The sequence below is a fragment of the Lipotes vexillifer genome, unplaced genomic scaffold (assembly GCF_000442215.2).
Source record: "Lipotes vexillifer unplaced genomic scaffold, Lipotes_vexillifer_v1.1 scaffold314, whole genome shotgun sequence".
In the NCBI taxonomy this organism is placed as follows: domain Eukaryota; kingdom Metazoa; phylum Chordata; class Mammalia; order Artiodactyla; family Lipotidae; genus Lipotes; species Lipotes vexillifer.
Window position 1 is genome coordinate 470,628 of NW_006777107.1, and position 17,596 is coordinate 488,223.

At 38.8% G+C, this 17,596-nt stretch overlaps 1 protein-coding gene across 1 annotated transcript in view; it reads right to left on the bottom strand.

The window, feature by feature from the left end:
* The window catches only part of CFTR (CF transmembrane conductance regulator), a 206,379-nt gene that overhangs the window by 177,609 nt on the left and 11,174 nt on the right, over nt 1-17,596 (bottom strand). The gene's annotated exons all lie outside the window — the stretch shown is intronic.

The window sequence follows — 17,596 nt, forward strand, 5'->3', positions numbered from 1 at the left end:
TTGCGGAGCACAGGCTCCGGACGTGCAGGCTCAGCGGCCATGGCTCACGGGCCCAGCCGCTCCGCAGCACGCGGGATCCTCCCGAAACGGGGCACGAACCCGCGCCTCCTGCATCGGCAGGCGGACTCTCAAGCACTGCGCCACCAGGGAAGCCCTCAATTTGTTGACTTAATCATCACCCCTGAATGAGGGTAGGGATCATAATTTTCTTATGTTTTGTCTCCTCACCCCATAGCAGTTACGCACATCTGCCCGCTAGGCATCTAATAAATAACAATTTATGATGGAAGCTAGGGAAGCTGGCATAGTAAATACTTATACAGGATACTCCAGTTATTTTCAAATACATTGTTTCTAACTACTGTGAATAAGGCAAAATAATCTTCACAGAGATGGAGAAATCAAGAAAGTCTAAAAAGAAGTCAAAGACAAGAGAAAACAAAGAGGAGGGAGGGAGGGGCAGGAGAACTGTAAAACAAAGAAATCACATACAAAGAGAAACTTCTAAATGAAATGTGAGCAAATGAGACCTTTCTCATGTGAAATTTCAAATATTTACTTATTTTTTTAACATCTTTATTGGAGTATAATTGCTTTACAATGGTGTGTTAGTTGCTGCTGTATAACAAAGTGAATCAGCTATACACATACATATATCCCCATATCTCCTCCCTCTTCCATCTCCCTCCCACCCTCCCTATCCCACCCCTCTAGGTGGTCACAAAGCACCGAGCTGGTCTCCCTGTGCTATGTGTCATATATCCATTAAAAAAAGGAATTGAACTTGGAATCAGTGATTCCCAACATATGCTTTTACCATTACCTTCTTTCATTTCCTCAGAGAGTCCTAAAATTTGGTGTCATTGAGACGTTGGTAATACATCAAAATTCATGTTACCCACCAAAAATCAATAGGGAGTGTTTTAGCAATATCTGAGAAGCAAAATAAACTTATACTAGGAAAAGTATTCTAGCAAAGCCATTCAGAATAAAAAGAGGAAATGCTATGCCAAATGCAAACATTTTGACATTGTTTCAGGGCAAAACTTTGCAGAAGGCTCTCATATCCACCTTCACCACTCCCCCGCCAAGAGTCCAGATTCTTGTTTACACTTCCCTTGTCTCCACATTCTTCAGTCAGCCACTGCCCTATGTTCCTGATGTCTCTACAACTTGTCCTTCCTTAAAATTTACCTGAATTAAGACCCAGCTCAAGGACTTCGCTGGTGGTCCAGCAGTTAAGACTCCACCCTCCCAATGCAGGGGGCCCAGGTTCCATCTCTGGTCAGGGAACTAGACCCCACATGCTGCAACTAAAGACCCTGCATGCTGCAACTAAAGATCCAGCGTGCCACAACTAAGACCCAGCACAGCCAAATAAATAAATAAATATTAAAAAAAAAAAAAAAGACCCTGCTCAAAGGCTCAGTAGTTTCACCAACCATTTCTGACCAGGATATCAACGAGTGACAATGGCTTAATATGTCAGTTTCTTCCATTAACTTGCAATATTTGCATCTTAAACAAGAGCCTTCAAACTTCAGCAAAGGGTGATAATTGTTTTATCTTTATTGCCCAGTGTGATCCACTGGCAATTTCTCCTGGAGAGCAAGAATGAAAATAGTTAAGGACAGTCTGAACACAGCAGTTAAAGAAGTGCTGTGATCATGCAGCATCTGCATTGGGCATCGTCTGTGAGAGGGCTGGCACACCTGCCTGGCACTCACAATCTAGTAGCCAACATAAGCACTTTGGAAGCACATTTGCCAATATAGGGGGCAGTAAGGGTATGAAAAATCTGGGACAGCAATATAGGATATAAACTCCATTCTGTTGGTTACAAGCCTTTGTAAACTTAAGAAGTGAAAAGGTGAAGCAAGCGTTTACTACTAATAAAAAAATTATGTGTATATAGCACTTTCACAAACACTACCATATTGTGATTTTAATTTGAAAGTCTTGATAGGTAGGTAGAACAAGAAGAGATCACTGCCCTACTTTAAAGATAAAGAAATGGAGGCTCAAAGATGTTAAATTTGTCTGTTACTAAAGGCCACAAACTAGATTTTTACCACATTCTTCTGATGTCATTTCTTCCTTTACCATGTTCAGCTCTTATGTTTAGGAAAATTAAACTTGGTGGGTTATTCTAGACATAGTGCTGGAACACGGGTCTGGAAGCAGGGACACCAGAAGCTAGCAGACTGCAGGCAGTAGTGTGGTGTCGTGTACTGACAAATCTTTAACCATGCCTTCTCCAGGAAAACAAAACACAGAAAGTGACTTATGGTATTTACCACTTTCTGTGGTGTAAATACTCCCCACCATGACCAGTTTCAAGTCACCAAATGTGAAGTCACTGAACACAGAGCTGGGAAGAGATACACAGCTGCATATTATAAGATAGTGTGATTACCATTCAGATACAATCAACATAACCTCAATACATAGATAAAAATTATGTAGTGATAACTTTTCAATTATTACCTTTGTTTTAATATAATTTATTTAATTGTAAGTATAAATCAATTACTTTTTAATACTAGTTGTACTTAACAACCAGCTTACAAAGTTCCTGAAAATTTAACAATCAGCTCAGCCAGAAAGGGCCAACAGCAATAGATCACTGACTGCCAGATGGCTGAAAGACTCAGAACAAGTGTAATAGCATTGAGAATGGAAAGGAAGGGGCCTATGGAAAATTTAGAAGAGAAAAATATACTCCATCTATTAATAAGCCTTTCATTTTCAGTATGTTTGAAATTGTTAAAATATGAAACTAAATTTACAAATAAAGAGTTCACTATCTGTAAATACTACAATGCCAAAGACATTTGCAGGGAATTTAAAAACAAATCTTTTCTTTCTTTTAAAAACTAAATAAACATACATCTTTTCGTCCATATCTAAGACCTGATCACCGTTTCCATTAATGAGTTTCTAGCTCATTTTTAAAATACTTTAAGGGGCTTCCCTGCTGGCGCAGTTGTTGAGAGTCCGCCTGCCGATGCAGGGGACATGGGTTCAGGCCCCGGTCTGGAAAGATCCCACATGCCACGGAGCGGCTGGGCCCGTGAGCCATGGCCGCTGAGCCTGCGCGCCCGGAGCCTGTGCTCCGCAACGGAAAAAAAAAAAAAACTTTAAGTAACACCTACATTTATAAAAAGCTTCCTGCATTATCCATGCCCATTTTAATATATATGTTATACCAAAACATCTAGTTTTGATTATCAAGAGTTCCACAGCCCAGCATCATCAAATCAAACATATTCAGTAGTATTAAAAGTTAGCTATTTATAATTATTAATATAATTTAGTGTTTCTGACAGATTCACTACAGTAAACCTATATTTGTAAACTGAAATAGAAACAACTTAAGGTAAATTATGAGAACTAAAATCAATTAACCTTAGGCTGCCTGGCAATCACCAGTTATCTGAAAGAATTTATTTCATGAGATTAAACCAAAAAGAAAATTGAATGAAATTTCTGCCCCATCAAGGAGGTCTCCATGACTACCTCAAGCCAGTCACAGAAATACAAAAAAAAAAACCCAAAACAAACAAAAAACTCCCCAGGTATCTACACTTAGACATTCACTGAAATATTAGTTACTATAAAACTCCAGCCACCACTTTTTTTGAATGAGCTTGAGTATGTTAAACATACTTGGATAGAATTTAGAAATGCCAACTCAGGATTTCTACTTCAGTATTTCTTCCATTAAATATCAATGAGTACCCAGGTGTTTCATCAGCAAGGCAGGTACACCTGGAATAACCAAAAGCAATAAACACTATTCTTCCTCCTTATCCTCAAACTTGCTCCCACCCACCCTTCCTCTCACCTCTAACTGATCTTACCCTTCTCCTTCATTCATAATCTGTCACTGTATATTGAAAATGGACTTATAAATTGATCTACTTAGAAACTGTGACAGTTTGCAAAGTTCTCGTTATTTCTAACAGAAACTAGCTAATCATTAATTACAAGCTAGCAGACAGAGATCCTTAAGATATATAGTTCTTTATAACCTAAAGTTTTGGGACTTTCCTGGTAGCGCAGTGGTTAAGAATCCACCCGCCAATGCAGGGGACATGGGTTCGAGCCCTGGCCCGCGAAGATCCCACATGCCATGGAGCAACTAAGCCCATGCGCCAAAACTACTGATCCTGTGCTCTAGAGCCTTCGAGCCCTCCCGCGAAGATCCCACATGCCGTGGAGCAACTAAGCCCGTCTGCCACAACTACTGAGCCCGCGAGCCACAACTACTGAAGCCCGTGTGCCTAGAGCCCATGCTCCACAACAAGAGAAGCCACCGCTCACAGCAACTAGAGAAAGCCCACACGCAGTAATGAAGACCCAACACAGCAAAAACTAATGATAACAATAAATAAATAAATTTATTTAATATATATATATATATATCCTAAAGTTTTCAACGAACTTAAAAAAAGTCTGGTACCCAGACACACTGTGCACTTAACGATAAGAGTCTTCAGGTTTTATTAAGGAAAAATGCTATCACTTGATTTTTTTTAATATACACACACACATACACACAATGAAACTGTAGTTAGTTTCTTTTCTTAGGACAAAATTTCCGATTTCTACATAAATTTAGAGTGACTTGTAATTCCTTATAATGAAAAGAATTTTCCAATTATAGACGCTATTAAAGCTTTGATTTTCATGAAACCTATCCCCGTAAAACCACATAATTAAAGCTTATAATCATTTTTCCATTTGACATTTGGCTTTTATTAATCCAACAGAGGCATCTGACATTTTCATCTGCTAGAATTTAAGATGAAGGTCAGGTATCAGATCTTCTCAGTTTCAAATGATTTTGTTTGTATAAAACAATCATGCCTCCACATTATTTAACATTACTTTTGATTTAACTAGCCAGATAAAATGAAATGAAATAGCAAATTCAACTCTATGGTTGCATGACACATCTCCTAAATACTGACAAATTGATACACTCAAATGACTAAGTCTTTTTTCTTTTTGCATGAAATAACACTTGAGGAACTAAGTAGAAATTACTCTAAACTGCTTAGTATGGACAAATTTAAATACACTAGAGGTTTTCCCATCATCCAATATACTTACCGTGAGTGTGAAATAGCCCAAATAAGCTGGATAGTCCTAACTAAAGAAAACGTTGAAGTTCAGGCTGAGGAAAGAGGGGGAATCATTTGAACAGACTGTAACAACAAATCTCAAATTCCTGCAGCATATTCTGCCAGTTTGCTTTAGGTTTTTTGATAAATGGCTATGATGGGAAGAATTGATTTGAGACCAGATGTCATTTCATCTCTAAAAGGATGTTTCTTTTCTAATTCATATAAATAACACTTCAAATGTCACAGTTATTTTATCAACTTAGATCTGGTGTTATCTTATAGTTGGATATGTTTTTTTCTCAATGAATTTTAGTAAAAATAAAACTTGAGAAAGTAGTGGCATCTAGTTCTCAAAAGTCCTGCATAAAACTTGTAGGCTTCAAGAATGCACCCCAAAGTCACAGCATTGGGGTGAGGGTCAAGTCGGTGAGTCTCTGTCCTCTCATCCCACAAGGTAATTAAACAGGGTTTGCTGCTTACCCATAAAATGGTAAATTTATAATAAATAACCACTTCAGTCAGCTCAGATCACCTTTTTGCTTGCTAAAGATGAGCTATTTTTGTGTTTGAGAGTTAATTTCTCATGAGGCTCCTAGTTTACCAAGAGAAGTGTAGTAGTTCTTTTTCTTTCGGTAAATGAGTAAACAGTAAATGTAGTCAATGAATTTTAGAAGATTTGGAAAGATAATTATCTGCTGCTCAACAAAACACTACAAACCAATTCTGAAAAACCTTCCGGAGGCCCAGAAATTAAAACCATAACATAAATTACTTTAACTTCATGCTTAATGAACCTAAACATTAAATAGGAAATCGATCTGCCCATTTTAAAAGATGCTCCCAAATATAAATGTATTTGGAATGTAAGCATATTAAGAAAACTTCAGGAAAGATATTTTCTTTTTTGCTTGTCTATATTCACTAATGTTTAACTATGAGCATGTATAACTTTGGAAATAAGGAGGAAGTTCTTTTTAATTAAAGAAGAGGTTACATACTATAATTAGTACTTGCTATGGCTAGCTATGCACATAAACTTTCTAGTCAAATATATTTTAACTCCATGATTTTCATGTAATGCTCACTATTAATTTTCATTTCCCATAAAACTGCTTTCTTTTCTTTCCTGATATGATTGTCTGAGGTAAAACTTTATCATGAAGACTACAAAAGACTCCAGTCACCTAACTTCTACTGCGAATCTGTTACTGAAAAAACTGAATTAGTGATTTTAAGAAAACTCTAGGTTTTAACTCTGTCATTTTCCAGTCATGTGACCTCGGAAATAGCTTTTCTTAAGCTCTCAGCTGCAGCTCCTGCTGGAAATAATTACTATGACTACCTGATTTTCATGGGGGCCAAATTCAATGTTGTCTATAAAACATTACAGCTGTACATTACTGCATTGCTTCTTCATAGAAACTACTTGGCTTTAGTTTAATTTTCAGAGCACTAAAGTTTATTATTATTGGGATTATAACAAAAGTACTAGCTAACCTTAACAGACTATTCCTATAACTCTCTAAAATTCTAAGTATTTCACATACGTTATTTCATCTGATCCCCACTACAATTCAAGAGATAAGCCCTAATATTATCTCCATCTTACAGATGAGTAACTGAGGCTGAGGGAGTTTAAATAGTTTATCCAAGGCAGAGTTAGAATTTCAAAACAGGACTGTGATACCAAAGCCTACACTTGTACCAAATTTGCCATATTAGGACTAATTTTAGAAGGAAAAAAAAAAAAAAACAGCAGACAGATAAGTATAATACGAAAAGCATAAGCAACAATAGAAAAAATAGATAAATTCAACATCATCAAATTATAAAACTTGGGCTTCCCTGGTGGTGCAGTGGTTGAGAATCTGCCTTTAATGCAGGGGACACGGGTTCGAGCCCTGGTCTGGGAAGATCCCACATGCCGCGGAGCAACTAAGCCCATGAGCCACAACTGCTGAGCCTGCGCATCTGAAGCCTGTGCTCCGCAACAAGAGAGGCCACGATAGTGAGAGGCCCGCGCACCGCGATGAAGAGTGGCCCCCACTTGCCACAACTAGAGAAAGCCCTCGCACAGAAAAAAAGACCCAGTACAGCCAAAAACAAATATTAATTAATTTAAAAAATTATAAAACTTTAATGCCTCGAAGCAGACCATCAATAAAGTAGAAAAAATAACCCAGAGAATGGGAGAAAATTTTTGCAAATCATATATCTGATAAGAGACCTGTATCTGGAAAATACAAGGGACTCTTACAACTCAGTAATAAAAAGACAACCCAATTTAGAAATTGGCAAAGGATCTGAATAGACATTTCTCCAAAGAAGATATACAAGCACCCCAAAACATATGAAAAGATGTCCAACCTCATTAGCCACTAGAGAAATGGAAATCAAAACCACAGTGAGATTCTACTACACACCCACTAGAAAGGCTATAATCAAAAAGACAGGTAACAATAAGTGTTGACATAGATGTGGAAAATAATATTAGAGCCCTTATACCCTGCTGGTGGGTATGTAAAATGATGCAGCCACTTTGGAAAACAATCTGAAAGGTACTCAAAATATTAAACAGAAAGTTACCATATGACCCAGCAATTCCACTCCTTGGTGTATGCCCAAGAGAAATGAAAATATGTGTCCACATGAAAACTTGTACACAAGTGTTTTTGTTTGTTTGTTTGTTCTGTTTTTTGTGGTACGCGGGCCCCTCACTGTTGTGGCTTCTCCCGTTGCGGAGCACAGGCTCTGGACGCGCAGGCTCAGCGGCCATGGCGCACAGGCCCAGCCGCTCCGCGGCATGTGGGATCCTCCCGGACCGGGGCACGAACCCGTGTCCCCTGCATCGGCAGGCGGACTCTCAACCACTGCGCCACCAGGGAAGCCCCTACACAAGTGTTTATAACAGCATTTTTTTATGATAAGCATAAAAGTAGAAACAATCCAAATATCTACCAACTGCTGAATGGATAAATGTATAATCCTACAACTTGAATACTGTTTAGCAATAAAAAAGAATGACATACTGATACATGCTACAACTTGGATGAATCTTGAAAACACTGTGCTAAGTGAAAGAAGCTAGTCACAGAAGACCACATTGTTTCATTTATACGAAATGTCCAGAACTGGCACACCTATGGAGAAAGTGGATTAGTATTTGTCCAGGGTGGGGATGAAGGAGGGAACGGGGAATGATTGCTTATGGGTATGGAATTTCTTTTTGGGGTGATGCAAGTGTTCTAAAATTGGTTGTAGTGATAGTTACACATCTCTTGTATACTTTAAGTAGGTAAATTTTTTGGTATGTGAATTATATCTCAAAAAAGCTGTATTAAGACAAACAGCATAAAGAAATCAATTGTCAGCATGGATTTTAGAAACTTTTTCCAAATGTTTGATTTTCCCTCCTAGAGTTGGTGAAATGCACATTTTTATTATGGTGACTTTGACACTCTAAACCCTTTCGTATATGTCAGTGCCTGGGTAGCTGCTACAAGTGATTAAGACTCTGTGCAAAGCCCACGAAAGGATCCAAGGATTGATGACATGAAACATGAGTCATATAAATCGTTTATTCCTGGCCCCCACAAGCAGAGCACTTAATTGCTGGAACTACTATGAATACAGAAAAAATAAGAATGGTGAGGGAGTAGCATTGGCATAAAAAGACCACTTCTAACAGCTATACTTAATCCATTCACATGTATTGGATTTCAGGGACTCAAGCAATTGAGAGACAATAAGCAATGCTACAAAAAATAGCCCAAGTCCGTGTACTTTAGAAAAGCAGCCTCAGACCATTGTTTCATGGTTTTAGTTTGATTTTTATTCTATCTGGGCATGAAGCCACAGATAAGAGACACAAAACTGATTATAGCTGGAACAACTGGCTAGAAAGACAGGATGATTAACTACTCAATAAAATTGCTGCATCTTGTATGAGTTCACTTTTAGGAGCTCTTTACTAACCTAGAAAGACAAGTGATAACATTGCTCTCTAACTTCTGATTTTTATTTCCATTGGCAATAAGAAATATATCTGGGGGCTTCCCTGGTGACGCAGTGGTTAAGAATCTGCCTGCCAATTCAGGGGACATGGGTTCGAGCCCTGGTCCGGGAAGATCCCACATGCCATGGAGCAACTAAGCTTGTGCACCACAACTACTGAGCCTGTGCTCTAGAGCCTGCGAGCCACAACTACTGAGCCCGAGTGCAACAACTACTGAGCCTGCACTCTACAGCTCACGTGTCACAACTACCGAGCCCATGTGCCACAACTACTGAAGCCCGCGCGCCTAGAGCCCATGCTCTGCAACAAGAGAAGCCACCACAATCAGAAGCCCGCACAAGACCCAACGCAACCAAAAATAAAAAAAATTATAAAAAAAAAGAAAAATATATCTGAAACCAAGAAAATAAGGAAGAGGGGAAATGGATTGGCCTTCTGATTTTATGGTAGAAATGCCACTGGGTTACTGGCTGGCATTTGTAAAAGCTTACAGAGAGAAACTTGTGTGACTATCAGAAAACCACCATTATTATTTTAGACAATTCCATACTAGCAACAGAGCAGAGCAGCAGTTTTAAGCATGAAAGGAAAAGGAGGAAAACAAGTTCTACGTCATCTTCTAAGGTAGGAACAAAACATACTTCACATGAGTGATGTAAGTATATCTCACACATGATATATTGATTTAACTGGTATTTGTTTTATAATTAACCCACTTATTCCCTCACTTTTTTTTTTTTTTTTTTTTTTTGCGGTACGCGGGCCCCTCACTGTTGTGGCCTCTCCCGTTGCGGAGCACAGGCTCCGGACGCGCAGGCTCAGCGGCCATGGCTCACGGGCCCAGCCGCTCCGCAGCACGTGGGATCTTCCCGGACCGGGGCACGAACCCGTGTACCTGCATCGGCAGGCGGACTCTCAACCACTGCGCCACCAGGGAAGCCCCTCCCTCACTTTTTTACAGAACTCTGAATCCCTTATTGAAGCTCTTTGTTCACCTAGTTTGTTCAGACACCATCACTAGGACCCAAAGTAAACACTCTCTAACAGGCTTCTTCATCCTTCGGCAATGAAATCCCCACGTCCTTCAGAGTCAGGGTTACCATTCTAGAATTAACTCAACATCTGGAGTCAAGCCCACTTGATATTTCTCTGCTAAAGTCTTTCTCGCAATATGGAGATAACTCTTCTTTCTTGGGGACAGAAATCCTCTGAGAAGCTCTGGGCTGTGGAGTCAGGGATCTGTTTGGTATGAGCTGTAATAGGCAAATCACATGCTAGACTCTCATGACCTTCAACTTCCAAATGACTTAATGACCCCTCACCATGTGTACAAAAAAAATCACTACTTATTAAGTCCTCTGTGATACCTGCTTTCCAGTTACTGCCTCAAAGCAACTTTTCCCAAAATTAAAAAAAAAGAAAAAAGCAGTCTAAGTCCACCCAACATAGTATATTTGAGGATGTTTACTTGTTTATTTTGCTTGACAGATGGAATGGTAAAATGGAGGTTGGAGACAACCTCAGAAATGTTTTAAGATGAGATGGTTAAGAATGAATCTTCCAAGGGTAACATTCAAACATGATGCATCAGGAAGATAAAGCTGGTGATTTTTTAAATTTATGCATGATAAATCTGGTCTCTAGGGTTCTGCTTGGAATCCTCTAGCCAGATAAATGATCAGTCAAATTCTAGAATTTTTCTCATTTATCTTAACTTTCTCTTTAACTTGTGTATGCTGTATGTTCTGTTATACTGTTATCCTGCTGTTACTCATGATTATTTCTCAGGATTCAAAGAGCCTTATGGCATTGTATTCAGACTTCTCAGCTGCAGATAATTCCCCATCTTCAAACTATATATGGAACTTGGTCATTGGTTGCATTTTAACCCTTTTTTATCTTCCATTGTTATTAGTTCACCCTCTAGAAAACAAATCACAAATTATAGCATTAAAAGGTAAATTTAGCATCTTCTTTATTTCTCCCTGCTTTGGCAAGGTGGGGAGTGTTTGTAGACACATTGTATGACTCAGGATTTACGTTTCAGATTCTGTTCCTGAGGTTCTGAAGCAATGCTATTTTTCATTTTCTTGGAGCCTTGATATCACTGAGAGGAACACTGACAGTAAAACTCCTATGAGATGTAAGGGAAGGAGAACAGTAGTGGCTGAACCCTCACTCATCCCCAGTGTGAAGCCCAGGAAAAAAAGGAGGCCTGACAGAAGCAGAGAATGGAGACAGCCATTGGTTCAAGGTTTATCATGGAAATAAGACTTCACTGCAAAAGCTTTACTTTAAATCCTCTTCACTTAATCTCTACATCTTTTTTTCATATAGGCAACATATAAGTAAATAAAGATCCACAAAATAACCTAAGTTACTTTTTCCCCCAATAGCAAAACACGCAATAATGGACGACTGAATCATTAGATCCTAACAAGCAATTTAAAAGCTCAGAACAGGGCTTCCCTGGTGGCGCAGTGGTTGAGAGTCCGCCTGCCGATGCAGGGGACACGGGTTCGTGCCCCGGTCCGGGAAGATCCCACATGCCGCGGCGTGGCTGGGCCCGGGAGCCATGGCCGTTGAGCCTGCACGTCCGGAGCCTGTGCTCCGCAACGAGAGAGGCCACAACCGTGAGAGGCCCACATACCGCAAAAAAAATTAAAATAAATAAAATAAAATAAAAAAAAAAAAAGCTCAGAACAGTCACCTTTGCAATCAGGTCCTTAAAAACAGAAATCATAACACAAATGATGATAGTTTAGTGCAAATCATTTTTACAGGCATTTAAGAATTATTTTTACTTCAAAATGTCATAATCTCTTGCTTGCACATACACGTTAGGAAAAAGAACTTTAAAGGAAACATCAAGCCAGATTCTCTTCCTTTTAAACTCTGCGGGAGCTCTCACTGGATGAAACCATTGATAATAAGATGGCTCTTAATTTTTTAAAGGATTCTCCTATTCCTATCATTTGATACAGCATTTTTTTGGTTTTGTTCCAACACCAGCCAAATGCCAGGTCACACTGAAGAAAAATTAATAACTTTCTCAAAATAAAACCTGACCTCTATTTCCCCATAATCTCAAATGCATTGAAATACTTTCATATGAATTACGTGTGTCTCTCTACAATCTAGGTTTAATTTTCCTCCCATGCGTTCCAGTCTCTCCTGTACTTCCTCCACCTGAGCTGTCACTACTAATCGTCTATTTGCTTGTCTGCCAACCCCCCGTGTTTCCAAACACACCAGACTATAAACTCCCCAAGGGCAAATACCTTAGAGATTTTTTTACTGCTGTATTCCCTGCCTACCACAGAGCATAGCACATAACTGTCACTCAATTATTTTTTAAATTGTTAAATTTATGTTACCACATTATACTTTGCTAGGTTATTTCCCTCATAAGATTAACTTCCTGAGGACAATGTAGTTGTAATATATATCTTTATATCTCCATAGTCTGGTCCAGTGCCTGAGGCAGTGCAAAAAAAAAAAAAAAAGTGAAAATATTTTTCAAGTCAGTGGTAAATGCAGTGCAAATGTGAGGGTGCCTATACTTTTCCAGGGACCACTCTTTATTAACAGTTATGCCCCTTTTCTGAGTCATAAGTTAAAGCCAATAATTCTAAAATTTCCAGCCAAAATTATTTAATTCTCCTCAATAAAATGTTTTCATTTTTAACACTCTTCATTACCAAAACATTCTAATGTCTGGCCTTCGAGCTATTTATTCTCAGTGGAGATGTACCAAAATTTCATAAATGGAAAGTTGTTCTTCAGTCTACTCAAGAACAACTGGACCCTTTAATTTTTTTCATTTATTTTTCTTTCTTTGCGGTACGCAGGCCTCTCACTGTTGTGGCCTCTCCCGTTGCGGAGCACAGGCTCCAGACGCGCAGGCTCAGCGGCCATGACTCACAGGCCTAGCCGCTCCGCGGCATGTGGGATCTTCCCGGACCGGGGCACGAACCCGTGTCCCCTGCATCGGCAGGCGGACTCTCAACCACTGCGCCACCAGGGAAGCCCTGGACCCTTTTATTTTGACCCTTCATGATCGTTCCCATGTCATGTCACCTGACATACTTGACACTGTCTCCATGTTACCTGTGTACCATTACAGATGAGGTACACACAGCTTTTTTAAAAATTTCATAAATTAGTGTAACCCTCTATATGTATTATACTTTAGAGTTTCAAATTGCTTCCATAGCTCATTCTGCTCCTGAAGACTATTAACTGTTTTCGGTTGAATTGTGCTCCTCTCAAGAAAGATATATTTTAATTCTAACACCAAGTACCTCAGAATGTGATCTTTACAGAGGTGACCAAGTTAAAATGAGTTCATTAGAGTGGGCCCTACACCTATATGACTGGTGTCCTTAGGAAAAAAAGGAAATGTGGACACAGAGACAGGCACACAGGGAAAATGCCATGTGAAGATGAAGGCAGAGATCAAAGTGAGGCGTCTATAAGTCAAAGAGTGCCAGCAAATCACCAGAAGCTGGGGGAGAACATGGAACAGATTCTCTCTCAGAGCCTCAGAGGAAACCCAACCGGCTGACACCTTGGTCTCAGACATCTAGCCTTCAGAACTGTGAGACATTACATTTCTGTTGTCTAAGCCGCCCAGATTTTGGTACTTTGTTACAGCAGCCCTAGCAAACTAATGCACTGGCTTATAGGAGCATGATGGTAAGAGGGTGTTTTTGGATGAGACTTACATTTAACTTGGTGGACGTTGGACAAAACAGATTGCCCTCCATAACGCGGGTGGGCCTCATACAATCAACTGAACGCCTGAATAGAACAAAAATGCAGGCTTGACCAAACAAGAGAGAATTCTCCAGGAGACTGCCTTCAGAATAAAACTGGAACATCAGCTCTCCTGGGTCTCCAGCCTACCAGCCTATGCTGCAGATTTTGGACTTGCCAGCCTTCATAATCATGTGAGCCATATATATATATATATATATATATATATCCTGTTGGTTTCATTTCTCTGGAGGACACTGACTAATACACATATTAAACATTCAAGGAATATTAGATCTCATAGTAACGCTGAGCTGTGTTAAGAGTAGGAGAACTCATTGCACTGATGAGCATAACATCATCATCAAAGTTAAGTAAATTACCTAAGATCATATTGTTGTTAAGTCACAGAGCAAGGATTCAAGCCAGGTCTGATTCCAAAGTACATGTTTCTTCCCCAATATATTGCTACTTACGAGTTGACAATAAGGATAGAGACAAAGTCAAATGTGAGACCATTTTCTAAGAGTATAGGATGGGTGAAATGAGGACTCAAGGGAAGGTCGAGACCAACCAATATGGGGGAAAAACTAGTTCAGTGGTTTTCAAACTATGGACTCCAACACCTAGTGTTCCCCTGAGACACTTCCTGGAATTCATCAACTTTTGATTTGAAATGTCAATATTTTAAAGTATGTTTTACTATTCTAAAAATAAGAATAAAATCATCACACATTCCCAAAACTGTTATATGAAAATTTTAACACACTGGATCCATCCAAACATTATCCTGGATTTCAAGGCTAACTCATTTAGTGTTCACTGTGCAGGAAAGCTTCCCCTGACATCTCTTTGAACCTATTTAAACATATTGCAATCTGTCATTGGTTATATCCACACTGCATAAGTGAGCATGTTCACTATAAACCAAGTGAACATAGTCTACAGTGAACATGCACCAAGACATGCATATATAGACTTGCACCAAGCTCAATTAACAGCCCATCATATCTCTGGCATACCTGCTTATATAAGGTTTCGTTCCAGCGTAACAGAGAGTTGTGCAATCCCCAGGGAATGATAACAAGAAGCATATGATATTATCTTGGTTTTACAATACTTTACCATGCTTACTCAACAATAAGGTGACATTGATTACAAGACTCATCATCAGTGTAATAATGGCCTTTCCAAAAAAGCCCCTCTAAATTAAATATATAGTTTAAAAAATTTTTTTCAGTATTATATACTTATTTACACAATTACACACCACTTCCTTCTTCAGGGTCATAATTAAAGTTTTCTTCTAAGCCTTCATCACATTCAGGTCAAAAATATACTTTTGAATTATTCTTGGTATTCACAGTTATGAATAGGGTTACAAGGGACAAGTTGCATTCACACCACCTTCACCTGTAGGACAGGCAGTATAATTTCAAAGTAAAGCACAGTGCTGGGCTTGGGCAACTTCCACCTTAATTACAGTGCTTGGTATGCCAGACAAACTTCAGACTAAATAATTACTGTTCTTTCAAAACTAGATCACAGAAGAATCTTTCTCAAGAAATTTCAAGCGAGAAACTAAATTTAAGTTAAAAGTCAACCTTGTGGGGTACAACCAATGCAAATAATTCAACTGAAGTTACAGGAAGATATACCTTCTATGAACTGCTAAGTTCCTGTATTTCAAGTTATCCCTGGGCCTGATGGCTGACAGGTCTCTTTTGACATCAATTACAAGAGTCATCTCAATTTCAGAAGCATAATGTGAAAAACGTAAGCATGTAGGACCAAGGAAAGAGCACGTAAATGTTATATATGTAAATGTTTCAGCCCTTATCTTGGAGCAGGAGGTTACCTACATCTTTGTATTTATGGAGGACTTACTGTCTTTTATTTTCACTTTTATTTGCATATATTGCAGTTCCATGGAAGATTTCCTTTGGATTCTGGATTCACTGATAAAAATATTGCTTTTAAAAAATTGTAAAAGCCACTGCACTAGGAAAATCCAAGATTTATACATACAAAGAGTCAAACATCAAGTTGGAGAACCATCTGCGAGGTGACTCTGCCTCTTCCTTCAGCCCCAAGAAATACAGTAAGAGTAAACATAAAGAAACAAATGACATGAGTGATGAACAACCAGGGACTGGTGATCAGAACAGGACACCAAAGAGGGTGGGTGGTGGTGAGAGGAACACTGAAGTGACTGAACCTGGAACTCAGCGGAGGGGATTAAGTTGGTAAGGAAGGAAGAATGGATACAAAAACGCAACAGAAAGCCTAGCTGAGTAGGTTTGACAAAGTGGAAGAAGGCAGGAAGCTAGATTTAGAAAATGAAAAAGATGAAGGGAGATGATTAGTATCTGGATGGAACAAATAAGGATAAGAAGTGCAGTCTGAGTCAAGTTTTGTGAAACTGAGCTGTGTCCATGTAACAATGGTTGGCTAACGGCATGCTTTTGGCTGATCACATCTCTCACTCTTCAACTGGACATTTAGAATTTTAAAGACCTCATTAATCTAAGACAGACCCTTCCCTTCCCCTCCCCATCCTTCCCTCTTCACCTCTCTCCACCTCAAGTAGTTTGTCATATGGATCCATGCAAAACACTGTAACAGGGCATGCTCCTGGCACTTCCAAGAACAGAGTCTAATGCCTTATTTAAATAATATTATTTATAATACATGTATCAAAAATAAATTTCAGAGACAAGAAAATTAAGAAAACCTATATACAAAATTAAGTGAAATTATATAATTTACCAATTCCATTCTAGATTGTTGGATAGTGTGATACACTGGTTAAGAGTTCTAGAGATCAATGTAAGTTCATGTCTTGACTTCACAGTAATTAGCTGGGTGGCCTCGTATAAGCTCTTTAATCTTTCTAAACTACATACTTCTTACATGTAGACTCTATCTAAAATTATTTGAAGAATTCACTGAGATAATACATATAATCCCTGGTACATAGAAAGTGCTTAGTAGATGTTAGGAGATACCGGAGGCAAAACTGCAGATTTCAAGAACTATTTAAGAGGAAATTTTGAATTCTGTGGCAAGTTGAACAATATCTATATTTCTATTGTTAATTTGCTAAAAAAAAAAAAAAAAACGTGAACTTTCAAAATTCTCTTCCTTGGATCCTAAGATTAAAAAAGAAGAATGTTAGGATGCAACTAGAGATTATCATACTAAGTGAAGTAAGTCAGAAAGAGGACAAATACCATATGATATCACTTATACGTGGAATCTAAAATATGGCACAACTGACCCTATCTACAAAACAGAAACAGACTCATAGACATAGAGAACAGACTTGTGGTTGCCAAGGGAGAGGGATGCACTGGGAGTTTGGGGTTAGTAGATGCAAACTATTACATTTAGAATGGATAAACAACAAGGTCCTAATGTACAGCACAGGGAACTGTATTCAATATCCTGTGATAAGCCACAATGGAAAAGAATATAAAAAAAGAAAGTCTGTATGTGTATAACTTAAGTCACTTTGCTGTACAGCAGAGACTTGCACAGCATTGTAAATCAACTATACTGCAATAAAAAAAAATTTTTTTTAAAAAGAAGAATTTTAGGAAAGAGAAGTTTAGTGGACCTGGGAGAAGATGGAATCACCTCCATATCCCACGTTTTATGATTATGTGGTAGAATCCTGGTTTTTGTCCTC